The sequence below is a fragment of the Podarcis liolepis genome (assembly GCF_965112155.1).
Source record: "Podarcis liolepis genome assembly, chromosome: 2".
Classification (NCBI taxonomy): domain Eukaryota; kingdom Metazoa; phylum Chordata; class Lepidosauria; order Squamata; family Lacertidae; genus Podarcis; species Podarcis liolepis.
Genome location: NC_139555.1, coordinates 11,703,145 through 11,708,599, shown reverse-complemented (window position 1 = coordinate 11,708,599; position 5,455 = coordinate 11,703,145). Strand labels below are relative to the sequence as shown.

General features: G+C 44.9%; 1 long non-coding RNA gene across 1 annotated transcript; it reads left to right on the top strand.

Annotated features, from left to right (window-relative positions):
• The first annotated feature begins 1,870 nt into the window (after positions 1-1,870).
• Positions 1,871-2,437, top strand: LOC310700673. The gene is made up of 2 exons (XR_014522697.1): positions 1,871-2,045; positions 2,202-2,437. It is a non-coding gene; the product is annotated as an uncharacterized lncRNA (long non-coding RNA).
• Positions 2,438-5,455: the final 3,018 nt, after the last annotated feature.

Below are 5,455 nucleotides of genomic sequence, written 5' to 3'. Positions count from 1 at the left end.
AGTGGAGCACCTGCAGGCAATGGGTCCTCCACCACCTCAAGAGCCAGAGCAGACTCAGCTGGTGCCTGCACCTGAGGATCCAGCACAGGTGAGGACCCTTCAGGCTCAAGCCCCAGCCCGGGCTCAGCTGGTTCTGGAGGCGGGGACTCCTGTGCAGGCTGGGATTCCTCAGGTTCAGCCTCTAAGTCCGAATCCCAAGCCATCACAGATGGCCTAGACAGACCTTTGGCCTAATCCAACAGGGCTTTTCTTATTGACTTATTGTTTTCCACTGATATCTATTTCCCTTTGGAAATACTTCATTCTTTACTGCAGTGACCAACTTCTTTGTTCTCCCCTTTCCTTCCTTTTCTTCCCTCCCATTTTGCCTGGGACAGACAGACTCCTACCTTGCTCTCTAGCCAAGCGCCTACTCTCATGAACCTATGTGCTGTGCATGCAAAGAGCTATTGGTACTGGTGTTGGTTCAACTGAAAGGCAAAGTCATCTCAGTGAAGCCCACCAGAAAGAGGGTGAAAATAGTGGTCCTCAGCCTCCAGCTTTGAGAAACGTTGGGTTAAATAGCTCCATAAGTCCATCCCCATGTTCTGTGCCCCTCTGTTGGGAAAGAATCTGCTCTGGATCCACACAGTTCATTGCACTACAGTGCCTGCCACTGAGTCAGCCAGAAATAACCCACTTTTGAATAGTGGAAGTTTGTCTTCAGGACCAAGGACAGCACCTACCAATTTATGCCAAGATCAATCGAGACAGGGACCCAAAGGATAGAAACATTTCAATTCTGCACACCTAAAGGACATTTAGACTCTGGTTCTGAAAGTATCAGGCCCCTGTGACCTATGGCAAACCAATGTTTGAAAAATTAGAGATGCGTTTTGTGATATGGCCCCGGCGCCTGCTGTTCAAAAAGGAACTTTTTTTTTTAAGGCAATCACTGAGCATCTACAAACCCAGTGGACATGCAATGCATATTAGCTGTTTGGATCCTAGCCCAAATCTTCTGTACAAGGTGGAGAATTTTAATTAAGCCATTAAAACTATCCATAATAGCATCAAGTAAACAGAGAAAGCTAAACCGAAGGAATATATTTCATAATCTAGATATGTGACACCACAAAATGCTGGAGATTCTCTCTATATATGGGTATTTGTTAAACCATTCTTATTCAAGTCCATGATTCTTCCAGTATACAATAAAATTCACCAAGGTGGTGGTGTTGTTTTGAGCTTTCTCATATTTGAATAATAAAAAATTAGAAATAATGGCAAACTTGATGGCTACTCACCCTGGGACATTATGGGGAAGGATGGGAAATAAATATATATTGTCACCATAATTTGTAAAACCACTAAGGTACGGCAGGAAAACAGAGGTGACAGACCTGTGGCCCTTCAGATGTTAGACTGTCAACAATTCCCATCAGTCCCACTCAGCATGGCCGATGGCAGTGGGATTTTCAGTTCAGAAACCCTTGAACAGACACAGGTTCCTTATTCCTGGGTCTAAAGTTAAGGGCTTCTGCATACTCAAGGGGCAGGGTGGAGGGGGAAGGGAGACAAAAATCAAAAGCCCATTCTGATATGGTACCTTCCTTCTGTGGTCCATTGTGGAGTCAAAAAGGGGAAGGGGGTTTGACTTAAAGCGCTGTCCATCACAGCTTCCCTCTCCCTTGAAAGCTTCCTGAATCTGACCACACAGGTCAAATGTTTCACAGTGCAGTGGGTCAGCATGATTAAGAGCTAACATGCTCACAGGCTGTGGGTGTCACCAGGCATGAAACAGTTAATCTGTCCTGATGTCACAATGCTCCATGACAAGAAGAGGTGCCAAGCCCACCCACCTACCCACCCACCCCATCTCTGGCTGCCATTGTCTGTGCAAGGCAGCTTTCTAAGTGGGAGATACTTGGGGGGGGGGGTGTTGGGAGAACTCTTTTGTCCAGCTTAACCAACAGTGCAAGCCTCACCTACAGACTGGAGCTGGTGCGCCGGAATGGTTAAGGGCACAAGCTATGAGCTGGAAGCCTGCTGTTCATATCTCAGAGGTGCGAACTCAAATAGTCTTCTCTCTGTCACAGTGCAATTAACAGTACCAGCCCACCTTCTAGGTTTGTTGTACAGATAGCTGAGATAATGGATGAGTATAATACAAAGTGCTGTGGGTATGATATAAACATATTGGTTTTATTGGTTTGTTTCAGACTGATCTGCTAGAAGACCTTTGGCCACAACTGATTGATTGATTGATTGATTGATTGAGTCAGTCAGTACAAGCCTCTGATGGTAAGTGATGATTGGCTGTGCCAAAATCAAGAAATCAAGGTCTTTGATGTGTGTCTTTGGAAGAAGCTGCCCACTCCCCCCTCACTATGACTATTTCCTTTGAAGCTTAATAGCTCTGCTATCTTTAAAAAAATAAAAATGGGAGCAAACATAAGAGCATTAAGCCCAGAGTCCAAAATGACCTAATTGTGCCACTGCAGCTTAAAGGATAGGAGGTGTTGAGGCTGAGAAAAATAGCTCTGCAGGGTTATGCGTTCTCCAAGTCTAATTAAAAACACACACACACACACACACACACACACACACACACACACGACCCATTCTGAATGGAACTGCTCCAGTGCTTAGGCTTTGAACGCATATTCACTGTACTAATATAGGGAATAATTCAATTGTCAGATATATAACAAACTTATATTGTGGAGGCAGAGATTTTACTTTCTTGGGCTTCATGATCACTGCAGATGGTGACAACGGTCACAAAATTAAAAGATGCCTGCTTCTTGAGAGAAAAGAAGATGACAAACCTAGACAGCATCTTAAAAAGCAGAGATATCACCTTGCCAACAAAGGTCCGTATAGTAAAAGCTATGGTTTACCCAGTAGTGATGTATGGAAGTGATAGTTGGACCATAAAGAAGGCTGATCGCCAAAGAATTGATGCTTTTGAATTATGGTGCTGGAGGAGACTCTTGAGAGTCCCATGGACTGCAAGAAGATCAAACCTCTCCATTCTGAAGGAAATCAGCCCTGAGTGCTCCCTGGAAGGACAGATCGTGAAGCTGAGGCTCCAATACTTTGGCCACCTCATGAGAAGAGAAGACTCCCTGGAAAAGACCCTGATGTTGGGAAAGATGGAGGGCACAAGGAGAAGGGGACGACAGAAGACGAGATGGTTGGACAGTGTTCTCGAAGCTATGAACATGAGTTTGACCAAACTGTGGGAGGCAGTGGAAGACAGGAGTGCCTGGCATGCTCTGGTCCATGGGGTCACGAAGAGTCGGACACGACTAAACAACAACAAATACAGTGGTACCTCGGGTTACATATGCTTCAGGTTTCATACGCTTCAGGTTACAGACTCCACTAACCCAGAAATAGTGCTTCAGGTTAAGAACTTTGCTTCAGGATAAGAACAGTATTTGTGCTCCGGCGGGGCGGTGGCAGCAGGAGGCACCATTAGCTAAAGTGGTGCTTCAGGTTAAGAACAGTTTCAGGTTAAGAACGGACCTCTGGAACGAATTAAGTACTTAACCCGAGGTACCACTGTATTGTGTCTGCTTGTGCCAATGTGCTGCTATTTGGAAAATGGCCAGCAGGTGGCACCACCTAACTACTCCCCCCCCCCAACCCACATGGTAGGAAATCTTCCCAAATTCTGTCTCATGTGGCAGACTTTTGGAATTTAGAACACAAAAAGAATCCTGTTGGATCAGGCCAATGGCCCATTTCCTCCAGCATCCTCTTCTCTCAGTGGTCAGTCACATGTTCTGATGGGAATCCAGCACGCAAGACCACAAACACCCTTGTCTCCTGCAATTGTATTCAGAAGCATACTTCCAAGTACAAATTCAGGGTTTATGTCAGAAAACTTTCTAGTTCGGCAATTAAACATATTAATTCATCACATTACATATGTAAGTCCTAAGCCTACCTGGTATTTGCAAGCTTCTCCAATTAATTTAACTTAACATATTTAACTAAATAATCTTTAACTTTTGTCCATTCTTCCTGATAATCCTCCTCCTTCTGGTCACGGACTCTTCCAGTCAGGTCGGCTAGCTCCAAAAAATCCATCATCTTCATCTGCCAATCTTCTGTTGGTACTTCTTGTGTTTTCCAGTTCTTAGCTAATAAAATTCGAGCAGAAGTTGTGGCATAGAAAAATAATTTCACATCTTTCTTGGGCAGTTATTCCAAAAAGAAAGGCCTCTGGTTTCTTAATAAATGTATATTTCAACATTTTTTCCAATTCATTATAAATCTTCTCCCAGAAGTCTTTCTCCGTGGGGCAGGTCCACCACATATGATAGAAGGTACCCTCCTTTTCTTTACATTTCCATGGCTGGGGAAGTTTTGAGAGGATATCAGACTTTAGGGTTGAAACATGCAAACATACGGGAAAACTTTTTGACAGTAAGAGCTGTTCAACAGTGGAACAGTCTCTCTCAGGAGGTTGCGGACACTCCTTCCTTGGAGGTTTTTATGCAGAGGTTGTCATGGATGCTTTAGCTGAGATTCCTACATTGCAGGGGGTTGGACTAGATGACCCCAGGTTACCTCCCAACTCTATTATTCTGTAAACCGCAAATGCTTCTCTACACCAGTTTAGAAACATTTTCCTCCCCCCACAAGCTTTATATACTCTCTTTCTCTCTGTAGCTTTATGCTAATACATATTTGTTTGTTTTGATCTGGAGTGATTTCAATAAACTTATGCTATTTCCATTTAAGCCTTTGTCCTTTCAAAGGGTCACAATTTTGGGCCACCCTCTTTGGTGAAATCACATGCATGGTGACCCCTGGAATGGAGCTCAGTTCTAGATAAGTTCACATATAAGACTGAAATTGTACTGTACCAAGTTGCATATGGCTAGGTAAAGGGACGCCTGACCATTAGGTACAGTCACGGACGACTCTGGGGTTGCAGCGCTCATCTCACTTTATTGGCCGAGGGAGCCGGCGTACAGCTTCTGGGTCATGTGGCCAGCATGACTAAGCCGCTTCTGGCGAACCAGAGCAGTGCACGGAAACACTGTTTACCTTCCTGCTGGAGAGGTACCTATTTATCTACTTGCACTTTGAGGTGCTTTCAAACTGCTAGGTTGGCAGGAGCAGGGACCAAGCAACAGGAGCTCACCCCGTCACGGGGATACAAACCGACAACCTTCTGATCGGCAAGTCCTAGGCTCTGTGGTTTAACCCACAGCGCCACGTGCATATGCCTACTCTGAAGCAAATCCCATTGAGTCCAAGTACCTGCGCATGGTGCTAGTCCCTGACCTCTCACTGTACCTCCAGAGGAGGCCAGGAACAATCTCTTGCTGCTCTTCTCTCCAGCTCCAAATATTCAGTTATTCAGATATCCAAACCTGCAGACCATGGACCAGATCAACTTACCAAGCCACTTCAAAAGGCCCAACCCCAGAAAATTGGTGGCAATTCTTTTCCC